The sequence below is a fragment of the Dendrobates tinctorius genome, unplaced genomic scaffold, assembly GCF_039654945.1.
Source record: "Dendrobates tinctorius isolate UK_male_01 unplaced genomic scaffold, ASM3965494v1 ptg000028l, whole genome shotgun sequence".
Lineage (NCBI taxonomy): Eukaryota > Metazoa > Chordata > Amphibia > Anura > Dendrobatidae > Dendrobates > Dendrobates tinctorius.
Window position 1 is genome coordinate 60,205,731 of NW_027361696.1, and position 12,864 is coordinate 60,218,594.

Sequence of the window (12,864 nt, forward strand, 5' to 3'; positions counted from 1 at the left end):
TTTGTTAATTCCCCACAGATTTCTTGCAACTGGAGAATCCCTTTCGTCACTGCATTTCTAGTACAGACTCGGGATTTCCACCATATCTGGAATTGTGAAGTACACATGCCGTGCACTGTGGGACTCCTTAGCTGAAGAGTTTTTACCAGAGCCCACAACAGAGAGGTGGATTGAAATTGCTGACAAGTTTCAACAGATATGTCAGTTTCCAAACTGCTTGGGCGCTGTGGACGGGAAACATATCCGCATTGTAAAGCCAGCTGGATCGGGATCGGAATATTTCAATTACAAGAAATATTTTTCAATTGTCCTCATGGCCATCGCTGACGCGGAATACAAATTTATTGCGGTTGATATTGGGGCCTATGGCCGCTCCAATGACTCTCAAGTTTTCAAACTGTCTGCCATGGGGGGTAAACTGTATGGAAACACCTTCCAGTTCCCACCACCTAGACCGCTGCCGCAAACATCTGGTCCACCTATGCCATTTGTCTGTGTAGGGGATGAAGCCTTTCAGCTGTCAGAACACCTTTTGAAACCGTACTCTAGCAGAGGATTGACAAGACCAAAACGCATTTTTAATTACCGCCTCACAAGAGCAAGAAGAATGGTTGAATGTACCTTTGGTATTCTGACAGCCAAATGGCGGGTCCTATTGACTGCGATCAACCTCAAGACAGAAACTGTGGACGAGGTGATCAAAGCGTGCGTGGTACTCCACAATTTTGTTATCTGCAAGGAACCCATTTCCATTGAGGACACCTCTGAAGAAACCACCTTGCAAGATTACCATGACATTACCACTAGAAGTTCTGTGACGGTTTCAGTAATGAGGGACAATTTTGCACTATACTTTATGTCACCTCAAGGCAGAGTACACTGGCAGGATGACAGAGTGTGAAAGATTTGTGCCCTAACCAAACTTGTGTACCTTCTGTACCAACAGTATATACCTTTGCCAACCAAAGTTGGCTATCTTGTCATGGTCTCTATTTTTAGCTTTAGGCCACAGGTGTGTACCTGGTTGTGTTTTATGCAAAGTATTTCACCTTTTAACAAAAGTTGTGTACATTGTTAGGAAATCACCAACAATAAACACAACTTTTTAGGTGAAATACTTTGCTTCAAACACAACCAGGAACACAACTGTGGCAAAAAGCTAAAATTTACCCACAGTTATATACCTAGTTTTGAATACCATTTCACCTTTTAAATACCCTGTATTTAACCTTTTTCGCCGCAGAAAGAAATGACAGACAACCAGTGTAAAATAATTTAACTTTTATTGAAAAATGTTTTTTTTAGTAAACTTTTTTAAAATTTTAATAAACATGTTTAATAAAAATTTGAAACTATAAAACTGAAACCATAAAACTGGTCATTTTTATTTAAATACACACATTATAATTCGGTGTAGTGTGTGGTGGAAATACTGCTGTAGGGGCTGCGGGACACTTCGACACTGGGAGTGTGGAGAGAGGACTGGGATCGTGGTGGGGAAGGAACAGTTAGAGGTGAAGGTGTGGAAAAAACTACAGAATGGGTGGACATGTGGGAAGCAGAAGAGGTGGTGTGTGGTGGAGTGGAGGGTTGGGCAGGGACTGTAGGAGCAGATGATGTTGATGGCAAGTTGTATGGGGAAGGAGTTTGGTACGGGGCAGGTTGCTGGAAGTGGGGAGATGTCTGGTACGGGGCAGGTTGCTGGAAGTGGGGAGATGTCTGGTACGGGGCAGGTTGCTGGAAGTGGGGAGATGTCTGGTACGGGGCAGGTTGCTGGAAGTGGGGAGATGTCTGGTACTGGGGAGGTTGCTGGTACTGGGGAGTTTGCAGGTACTGTGGAGGTTGCTGGTACTGGTGAGGTTGCTGGTACTGGTGAGGTTGCTGGTGCTGGGGAGGTTGCTGGTGCTGGGGAGGTGGATGGTGCTGGGGAGGTGGATGGTGCTGGGGAGGTGGATGGTGCTGGGGAGGTGGATGGTATGTAATAGGAGGGGGAGGATGGAAAGTGGCTGGAGGTGGATGGTATGTAATAGGAGGGGGAGGATGGAAAGTGGCTGGAGGGGGTGTAGATGTAATAGGAGGGGGAGGATGGAAAGTGGCTGGAGGGGGTGTAGATGTAATAGGAGGGGGAGGATGGAAAGTGGCTGGAGGGGGTGTAGATGTAATAGGAGGGGGAGGATGGAAAGTGGCTGGAGGGGGTGCAGGTGGAGGAACTACTGTGGTGGGAGGAGGAGGAGGTTGGGAGGTAACTTGCTGGAGAGCAGCGTGGCATGAATGCATTACATGCATCTGCTGGGCAGGAGAGAGCGTTTCCATGCGCTCCACAACAGACCTGAAAAAGGTGTGGTTTGGCGAAGATCTTGCTTCTGAATGCATGGTTTGCAGAAGTGTCTTCACCTCCAGAATGCTGGAGTTGATCTGCTGATAGCCTGCGGAGATTTGCTCTGACAAGACTTTTAGACAGTTCTGGAAAGATGCATTCAGATGCAAGAACTCTGGCGCATAAGTCTTTTCCTGACCCCTCTGCCGCTGCCGCCCAGTACCCGCAGGTGTACTAGAGGTGGCAGGGGCAGAAGGGTGGGGTAAAGGGAAAGCGATCTCCTCACCAGCAGCTTCATGTAATGTAGGCGTCCACGATGCTCCTGTGCTGGTGGATGGGACAGATGGGTCGAATGTGTGGGAAGGCTGGGAAGGTGCAGATGTACCGGGGCGGTCGAAGTGTCCCTCGGTGCCGGTCTCCTCAGGGATCGCCTCAGAAGGGTCCAATCATGCCGGCTCCCGAGTGCTGCTCACCGTGCTGTGGAATAAAGAGAAAAAAAAACAATTAAAATACTGACATGGTATGGCCCTGGCTGAAAAAAAATGTTACATCTAACATTTTTTTTCACATGTGGTGTGTAATATTTACCTTCTGGTGACCATTGTTTCCCGGAGGAACGACAGGGCTTCTGCGTACTTGTACTTGCTCCTGCGTCCTCCAGATCCACTCGGGGCCCGCATCTCTTTATTGAACTCCTTCTTGAAACGATCCCTCACAGACCGCCACCGATTCACAATTCTGTTCCCTGAAACGAGAAAGGAGTGGTTAGTATACAACATCAGTGTTTCCCAAACTCCAGTCCTCATGGTCCCCAGGGGTCATGTTTTCAGGATTTCCATAGTAAATAGAAATCCTGAACACATGATCCGTGGGGACCACGAGGACTGGAGTTCGGGAAACACTGGTTTAAATCAAGCAACCGGTACTGTATATACTTACGCTCTGTAATCTGGGCCCGAACATCGAGGTCCTCCCAGCGGCCCACAAGGAGCGAACAGATTTCCTCCCAGAGTCGTCGGGTAACGATCAGGTCAGCGTGGCGGCGGTCAGCCATATTCCAGAGCGGCTCCCTTTCTCTGACGAGATCGATGAGGCGGTCCACATCAATCCCTCCATCCTCAACGTCAGAGTCGGGAGCACGCTGTGAAGGCTGTTAAAGAAAAAGACAAAAATAACATAATTAGCCTCCACAAAAGAAATGAAATAAAAAGTGCAAAAAAACAAAGCAAAAATATTTATACTTACACGCTGGGAGGCACTGCGAGGACCTCTTGGCCAAGCACCAGATTGGGAAGACTAGAGGAGAAAACAAAAAAAGTTATGTCTTTGGATGTAGGCATTTGTTTGCTGTGTGTGGTCTGCAGAACATTGTTTTCTATGTGTTGTGTGTAGTGTGATGTTGTGTTTCTGCGTTTGATGCAAAAAACTTACCAATTGTGAGCCCACTCCAGGTGTCTGTCCACCCCTTCCTTCTTCTTCTGGGAGCTCCTCTTCATCTTGTGATTCCTGTTTTGAAATAAAAGGCCATGAATAGACATAAATTACAGAGAAGATGGATTTTGGAAATAAAAACTTACCGTCAAACGCTGACGATGCGAGGGAGGGCTCCCAGAAGATGATGTGCTGTCTTCCTGGTGGCCACAGTCCATGCCTGTGGGTGGTGTTCCAGCTGCTGCCATTGCTGCTGCTGCTGCTGCATCTATTGGGCGGCTGTTGAATAAAGAGAAACAAAGGGCCAATGAATATCTTGATATTCAATAGCCCTAGTTTGGAGGAATGGGTGATTTGATAATTACCGTCTCTCATCTGCTGCTGGACTCCCCTCCCGTTGTTCAGCATGCTGCTCCAATTGGGGTGGTGCTGATGGTGCTGCTGCAGATGTCTCCTGCCTTCTCCTGCGCCTGGTTGCTGTCTTGGGTGGCATGTTGGGTGTGGCTGTGGGTCCCACTGTCTTGCTTTTATATATGTCTTGTGGGCAGAGCTACTGAGCATGCTCAGACCAAAAAACCGGATCCGGCCGCCGGATCAGGCTTTCGCCGGATCCGGCGCATTGCGGCGCTCATAGGCTTTCATTGTGTGAAAAAGCCGGACGCGCCGGATCCGGCGTGTCCGGCTTTTTCGCCGGAGACAAAAAACGTTACAGTAGACGTTTTTTCCAGACGCCGGATCGCGACACATTGCGACACATTGCCGGATCCGGCGAAAACCGGATGAAACGCATGGCCATCCGGCGCTATCCGGCGCAAATGCAAGTCAATGGGGGGGAAACCGGATCCGGCATTGCATTTCGCCGGATCCGGTTTCTGTCAAAACCGCCGGATCGCGCCTGACGGCGAAAACCTGATGTGTGAAAGAGGCCTAAAATGTATATATGGCAACTCTCCCTAAGGTTCACATAAAAATGTGAGACCGAACTCCAAGACAAGTTGTCAAATCTCTTTAGAACTGTAGAAGCATCAATGGATCTCGCAGTAAGCAGCTCTCTTTGAATGTTTCCTCTGATTCAGTCCTGTTGACCGGATGGGCAAACAGGGTGTGGAACAGGGGCACGGTTATACAAAAAAGAATTTGGAGTCTCCCACAAGACTAACTGAAAAGTTAACAAGTATGACATCCAATTTCTGATTTCTTATTTGCTCTTGATAGTTTTGTAATGTGGCTCTAATTGCTTTTTCCATGACCTCTGTAGTTAAATCCTATGTACAGTGCTTGCGCTATGTAATACATACTAAATTCTGGATTTTTCTGGCAACACTTTTACAAAAAGTAAATGGTCAGACCTGTCTATCCAGATTGTTGATACATCCTATCTGTGCCGAGAAAGCAGCAGAACCAGTTTGGGAGGCGCTCGGGATCTTGACTAGAGTCAGCCAGTTCCTATATCCCTGGACCAATGTGGAATTGACAGATCTTGACAACCTGAAGAGTTCACAGCAGAGGTCTCACACTTTTTTTTTTTTTTTTTTACATCAGATCAACACTGGATGAACATCTGATAAAATACAATCAATTTACAGATTATTATAACTACATTTCAGTCAATTTAGCATTTTACAAAAAAAAAAAGATGCAAAAAATGACTTGAATGATTTGTGACATCGGGAGCCCAGCACATAAGCAGAGCAAAGCATATACTGTATGGTTTGTATAGAGTGCCTCTGTAAGTCATTTCTTTTTAACGAGGCGTTCTTTAAAGTCTTAAAGGGTTATTCCCAGGACTAGAAGTTAAAGGGCTTGTTCGTGCATAATTTATACAGTGGGTACGGAAAGTATTTAGACCCCTTTAAATTTTTCAGTCTTTGTTTCATTGCAGCCATTTGGTAAATTCAAAAAAGGTAATTTTTTTTCTCATTAATGTACACTTAGCACCCCATCTTGACTGAAAAAACCATAAATGTAGAAATTTTTGCAAATTTATTAAAAAAGAAAATCTGAAATATCACATGGTCATAAGCATTTAGGCCCTTTGCTCAGTATTGAGTAGAAGCACCCTTTTGAGTTAGTACAGCCATGAGTCTTCTTGGGAATGATGCAACAAGTTTTTCACACCTGGATTTGGGGATCCTTTGCCATTCTTCTCTGTAGATCCTCTCCAGTTCCATCAGGTTGGATGGTGGACATTGCTGGACAGCCATTTTCAGGTCTCTCCAGAGATGCTCAATTGAGTTTAGATCAGGGCTTTGGCTGGGCCAGTCATGAATGGTCACAGAGTTGTTCTAAAGCCACTCCTTTGTTATTTTAGCTGTGTGCTTAGGGTCATTGTCTTGTTGGAAGGTGAACCTTTGGCCAGGTATGAGTTCCAGAGCACTCTGGAAGAGGTTTTCATCCAGGATATCTCTGTACTTGGTCGTATTCATGTTTCCTTCAATTGCAATCAGTCATCCTGTCCCTGCAGCAGAAAAACACCTCCATAGCATGATGCTGTCACCACCATGTTTCACTGTTGGGATTGTATTGGGCAGGTGATGAGCAGTGCCTGGTTTTCTCCACACATACCGCTTATTATTATCACCAAAAAGTTCTATCTTTGTCTCATCAGATGAGAGAATCTTATTTCTCATAGTCTCGGAGTCCTTCGTGTGTTTTTTGGCAAACGCTATGCGGGCTTTTATTTGTCTGGCACTGAGGAGAGGGTTCCGTCAGGCCACTCTGCCATAAAGGCCCGACTGGTCGAGGGATGCAGTGATAAGTTGACTTTGTGGATCTGAATGGGCCCCTAACTAGTAGCCCTGATTACAACTATAGTGGTACACACTAATAGTGGGTGCACTGTAAGGGAACTTCAGCAGATAACCCTTCTGTTACTGAAAATCTCTATACAAAGATTAACACTGATATTACCTGATTATGGTGACCACATAGTGGGAGATACCAGTGCTGCAGACCATGTAGGAGATTACAGCACAGTTATTGATGGTGACTTAGAGCTGACGTTCTTTCTGTTTTCTTCTTTTCCAGACCAGCATAACTTCTTCCTGCCTCGCCTGCAGAGAATACAACAAAGACACATTTGATTTCTCACATTTCTTGCACCGTCCCCATCTGTTCCCATCCTGCACAAACGCCTCACCCTACTGTCACTCCAATGATGAGCCGCTGCTGCCGCATGTGTCCACATTATTTCTCCTCTTAGTGCCTCATATAATAATGCCACCACTGTGCTCCTTACATAGTAATGATGTCTCCTTTGTGCCATCTAATTGGTAAAATTGCACGATAGAAAATATTAATGTTTGTGCAAAGTAAATGCCCTAGAAAACAGTGGGCGCATTGAATGAAGAAGAAACCCTGACCCCTGCAGCAGATCCCTGAGGAACAGGGGAAGTTTGAAGCTGAACTGGTTGAGCAGCCAGAAGTAGCTCCACCCACGAATGGGCAGTCCAAAGGGGCAAGACGGCGTGCCCAGAAGAGAGATGCCATTGCCAAAAAAGATACCTGTTCAGAAGCAGCAACTGAGTATGTCGTTCTGCAGAGGAATTGGATGGCAGGACTTGGAGCATCCGTAGCCCAGCCAAAGACAGACTTGTGCCCTAGGGGCTGGTGGACGGCGGAACTGGATGATTTGTTCCTCTTTTGCCAGCCGGAAAGGAAGATTACCGGGAGCTGGAACATCGCGGACGCGGAGAGGTTAAACCCGGAAGAAGTGATCGAGAAATTGGAAGTCGTGGAGAGAGGGACCTTTACGGCTGTGATTCCGAGTTTGCACGGCCGCAGCGAAGGACCGTTGCAGCCGGCTGCAGTCGCGGTGAATACGTCATCCACTCTCACCTCAGCTCCCACACTGATTCCTGCCCCGTCACCTTCCCCAGAAACTTCTGCATCTCCCCTCGGCATCTACCTGGACGAATCCCAGGCTCCCACGGCAGAGGAGGCCCGGTGGGTGGCAGGAGTAACTGAGAAGAAACGGCGGGAGTGCCGAATCTTAAAGGAGCTGTGGTGCACCAGCGGAGGAACCATGTCTGGCCGGATAACACATGGCCTAATCAAATATTTCAACCCCACCAGATGGTATGGGTTCATCCATGAGGCTGAGACTGGGTACAAGGTGTATGCCAACTCCAGGTCCATCGCATTCAATGGTCCTTTATAAGAATGGGACCAAGTGACCTTTATTAAAGAAGAGGGGCCTCGGAGACCGTATGCTGTGGCGGTGAAAGTGGTCTCCAGCATCGAGGAGAGACAGGCGCGGGAGGCGCAGTATTGTGTGCGGCCGCCTGCAACAGTCACTACCCCCACAGTAGGTCAGAGGACAGAGGCGCCCTTAAAGACAGCAGTGGCCACAGTCAGGTCACGGGAGTGGGAAGCTCCAAATTCTCTGAGCCAGCCGCTGGTGGAGGAAAGAAGTCGGAGGGACAGTGGAGAGTCTTCCTCCAGCGGTTCTTTGGGCCACACTTTCATTAGTTTCATTATCATTCAGGGCCAGAATGCGGCCCACTATTCCAGTTACAAAGATGGAAATGAGTGAAGACAACCCCTTTAAATGGACATGTTGTGCTAGCTGCATGGATTAAAGTAAAGGAGAGACTGTTCCGTGTCTCTGGAATGGCAAGGAGCCCTGGACGGCATCAGTGGTGGTCAGTACTGTCAGAGTTGAAGGACTTTTGTTTGTTATCCCCCCCACCTCATTGTAGATTGTAAGCTCCACGAGCAGGGTCGTGTTATTTCGCTTTAATTATTGTATTGTTAACGTTGTTACTTATGACTGTTGTGTTTGAAACTGTTCAACTGTAAAGCGCTGCGGAATATGTTGGCGCTATATAAATAAAGATTATTATTATTATTATTATTGTTTCCCCCTCCTCCAAGTTTTCTTTGCGCACGGTTGCGCATCCCCTGCTGGATTACGGGACTAAAACCCTGAAGAGCTTAATCACCCTTGGAAAACAAATGGACTGTGTGTGTGGCTGCTTGCAGTACTATGTGGTTTTACCCTTGAACTACTGTTGTTTTAACCCTGAACTGCCCCCGCATATGAACAAGCAGCACACTTGTTTTACAGGGACTGTACTTTACTAAGGAGGGAGGGGGGAGCACCTGAACAGGAGGACCAAAGGAGCGTGCCTGGTCAGGACCATATGGAGTATTGCTGACTTGTTGTGTTTATTTTTCATGGACTTCCTGTGTTTGGATGCCTGGATCAGGAAAAGGAAAGGGATCAGGGTCAGTCAGACCCATGTTAAAAGAACTTGAACTCTATGTTCCAGTGTTCCAGCCAAGTGGGACTGCGGCCACTGGTGATTCACCGGCAGCGTTGGACAAAGACTATATTAACTATGAAAATGTTTACAAAATGTTAACTGTTCTTAAGCATACAGGTGCCACCATGGTTGAGGGTGACCATATTTTAGAAGGAATAGAAGGAAGGAGTGTAAGGAGGTGACCAAGGTTATCACGTGTCTCCCCTTCTTTGAACGCTGTTCACATGATTTTGTGTGGTACCTTGTTGTTTACTAATGTTAATGTATTGTTGCGGTATTGCTTATGTACTGTAGTGTGGATGTATTTGATATGTTTTATGTGAAGTGTAGGGACAGAATAGAGGATTTCATAGGATCATAGTGAGGTTAGATTAGTGGGGCACATTAGAGATGGGGAATAGAATTATTATCTTAGGTTTAGTTAGCATAGGGGTTTTCCTGTTGGAAGGGGCTACAGAGCAGTACAGCATAGAGCAGGGGATATAGAGAGGAACTTCATGGTTAGGGCTCAGTGCATTCAGGATGCAGTGGTGAATAGTGATAGTCTGCCAGCCATGGGGATAAACTGGCTATGGCAGGAAGGGGCTCCAGGCTGAGGAACATGTTAGCAATCACCACTTTCAACGGAAACCAACCGCAAGATGATCCGGGGCCTACGGTCAGTATTAGGTGCAGCTGAGATGGCGAGCCTTCTACCTTCTCCTACTGAGACCGGACAAGGGGAGTGGAAAGAAGCTGATGTACACATAGGCATGGACTGTGCAGACATGTCAGGGACTGTCCAAAGAGTCCGGGATGTCAGATGACACAGAGATTGTCAGGTGGGTCAGGGATTGTGCAAAGGTGCCAAGGTGGCCTCAGTAACCCACACCTTGCATGATGGCCCTCAGTAACCCACACACTGCAAGATGGCCCTCAGTAGCCCCACTACATGATATAATGGCCACCAGAAGTCACCTCATGCTGTGTGATAGCCCACCACACAGCAAGATGGCCCTCAGTAGCTCCCCGCTCTGTGTGATGGCCCCCTGGTGGGCACTCCCACGCCATATGATGGTCCCAGTAGCCTCCACACTGTATTATTGCCTCAGGGAGAACCCTACACTATATGATAGCTCACGGAAGCCCTCCATACTGCTTGATAAATCCGAGTAACCTCCACTCTGCATGATGGCCCCCAGTAGCTCCCCACTCTGCATTACAGCCCCTTGGCAGCCATCCTCACTGTATGACAGCTCACACTTGCCCTAGCTGCACTGATAAATGGCCCCCAATAGGCCCCCACACTGTATAAAAGACCACAGTAGTTCGGTCCCACAAAATAAAAAAAAATCAACATCTTATACTCACCTAAGCTTGGATCCTGGTTTGCTCAATGGGAGACAGGATGAAAGCATGGGCAGAGCAAAGCGGTGATGTCATTGCGCCAACAGACACAGTCCCGACATGATTACGTCGCCTTCTCCAGTGCATCTCCCAGCTCAACTATAGGCCGCAGACCTAAAGTGATCTGTGAACTACAGAACAGGATGTGGTGGTGCAGGGAGACTAGTTCTTCCTGATTTACCGCAGTGGTTAAGTGTATCCACGTGTGCAGCACAGCACGCCAATACAATGTAGAGTGGTGAAGGCTCCGGGTGGGCCACTGTGACTACGGGGCTTGGGTCAATCACCCCCTATGCCCCCTGGTAGATATGCTACTGCATACAGGGCATGGACATTCAATGCAGACATTTGCTATATGTATAGGATACATTTTTGTTTAGATTCATGACTAAGGAATGTCTGACCCTTGGCCTACCTTGGAACCCCAAAATAAGTACACAGACTCTGTGTGACCTGGATGAAAAGGCCACAGGAGCCCATTGCTGCCATAACAGTGTACAACCTCTCAACACTTCCTTCATCCTCATATCTGCCACTATAGTAGACTGACATACGCTCCAGCAATGGTTTGCCTGTGCTCCAGCCAGGCCACCCAAAAAAAGACCTAAATGGCCACCAATCCAGTAACCTATATTGCAATAGTAAAATGTTAGCCGGGATACTGCAATACTAAAGTGATAGCCAGGATACTGCAATACATAAGTGATAGCCAGGAAACTGCAATACTAAAGTGAAGCCGGGATACTGCATACTATAGTGACAGACAGGACACTGCAATACTAAAATATTAGCTGGTATACTGCATAATAAAGTGTAAGCCAAGATACTGCAATATTAAAGTGTTAGCCGGGATACTGCAAGAGTAAAGTGATAGCTAGGATACTGCAAAAGTAAAGTAATAACCAGGATACTGCAATAGTAAAGTGTTAGTTGGGATACTGCAATAGTAAAGTGTTACCCAGGATACTACAATGCTACAATACTAAAGTGTTAGCCGGGATACGTTAATAATAAAGTGTTGGCCTGAATACTACAATACTAAAGTGATATCCAGGAAACTGCAAAACTAAAGTGTTATCCGGGAAACTGCAATGCTCGAGAGATAGCTGGGACACTGCAATAGTAAAGTGTTAGCCTAATTACTGCATACCAAAGTGACAGCCGGGCTACTGCAATACTAAAGTGTTAACTGGTATCCTGCATAATAAAGTGTAAGCCAGGATACAGCAATACTAAAGTAATAGCTGGGATACTGTAGGAGTAAAGTGATAGCCGGGATACTGCAACAGTAAAGTGAAAGCTGGGATGCTACAATAGTAAAGAGTTAACTGGGATACTGCAATACTAAGGTGTTAGCCTGGATACAGCAATACTACTGAAGTGTAAGCCGCGATACTACAATACTAAAATGTTAGCCGGGATACTGCAATACTATAGCGTTACCTCGAAAACTGTAATACTATAGTGTTGACCAGGATACTGCAATACTAAAGTATTATCTGGGAAACTGTAATCCTAGAGTGATAGCCGGGGTACTGCAATATCAAAGTGTGAGCTGGGATACTGCAATACTAAATTAATAGCCAGGATACTGCAATACTAAAGTGGTAGCCTGCATACTGCAATTGTTATGAATGAGTCACCGAGGAGGAAAAAACAAAAAGCAAGCTAAGCCCAGAAAACCGGAGAGGTTGGTAACTAGCGGATTGAAGACCCCCTGATCCTATCCACAACAACCAGCAGTAGCCGTGGAGCGTGCCTACGGTGGTCCTAGATGCCTCGTCATGGCCGGATAACTAAATAAGCCTAAAGAAAGAAAGGGAAAATCTAAACTGCCCCAGAGCAGACCACAAAGCAATAGACAGCCCCCAACATGTATTGTCGGTGAAACAAGATGAAAACACAGACACAGGTAGAAAGATAGGCTGAGCAAACGATGGGGCCCTCGCTAACTAGAAAGGACAGGAAAGAAAAGCTGCTGTCTGCAATCACGCAAAAAACCCTGCCAAAAAGAATGTCCAACACGTCTGATAGAAAAAGGCCCTGAAGTCGCTAGACTTCAAATCACTATATCAGCACTCAGGTATATTCTGAAGACAGAGCAAAAGAGATCAACTGATCAGAGCCAAAATGGGGGATTCAGCCCAGTCCCAGCCAGGGCTGGCTGAACACAAAAACTAAGTAAACCAGACAAAAACTCATATGAACAATAGCAGAGAAAACTTAGCTTTAGGAAGGCAGGAATCAAACTGGAAACCAGGAGCCACAGTCAGGAAAAATCACGAGCAAGAAACTAGGGAGTCGGCTGCCTTAAATCCAATCTGAAACTCCTGATGTCCAATCGCAGTCCTCTTCCTCAGGTGGCCGGTCTCTGCCATTTAGATCAGCTTCATTACCTCCCTTCACCAACAGAGGGAGTCCAGATAGAGAACTCACTACTCCTCTGTTAGCACAGCCAGCTCC

General features: G+C 46.7%; 1 long non-coding RNA gene across 1 annotated transcript in view; it reads left to right on the forward strand.

The window, feature by feature from the left end:
• Positions 1–8,413, forward strand: part of LOC141084934 (uncharacterized) — a 167,356-nt gene extending 158,943 nt beyond the window's left edge. The window contains exon 3 of the long non-coding RNA XR_012231172.1: positions 6,776–8,413. This is a non-coding gene — a long non-coding RNA (uncharacterized lncRNA). The remainder of the gene's footprint in view (positions 1–6,775) is intronic.
• The last annotated feature ends 4,451 nt before the right edge of the window (positions 8,414–12,864 follow it).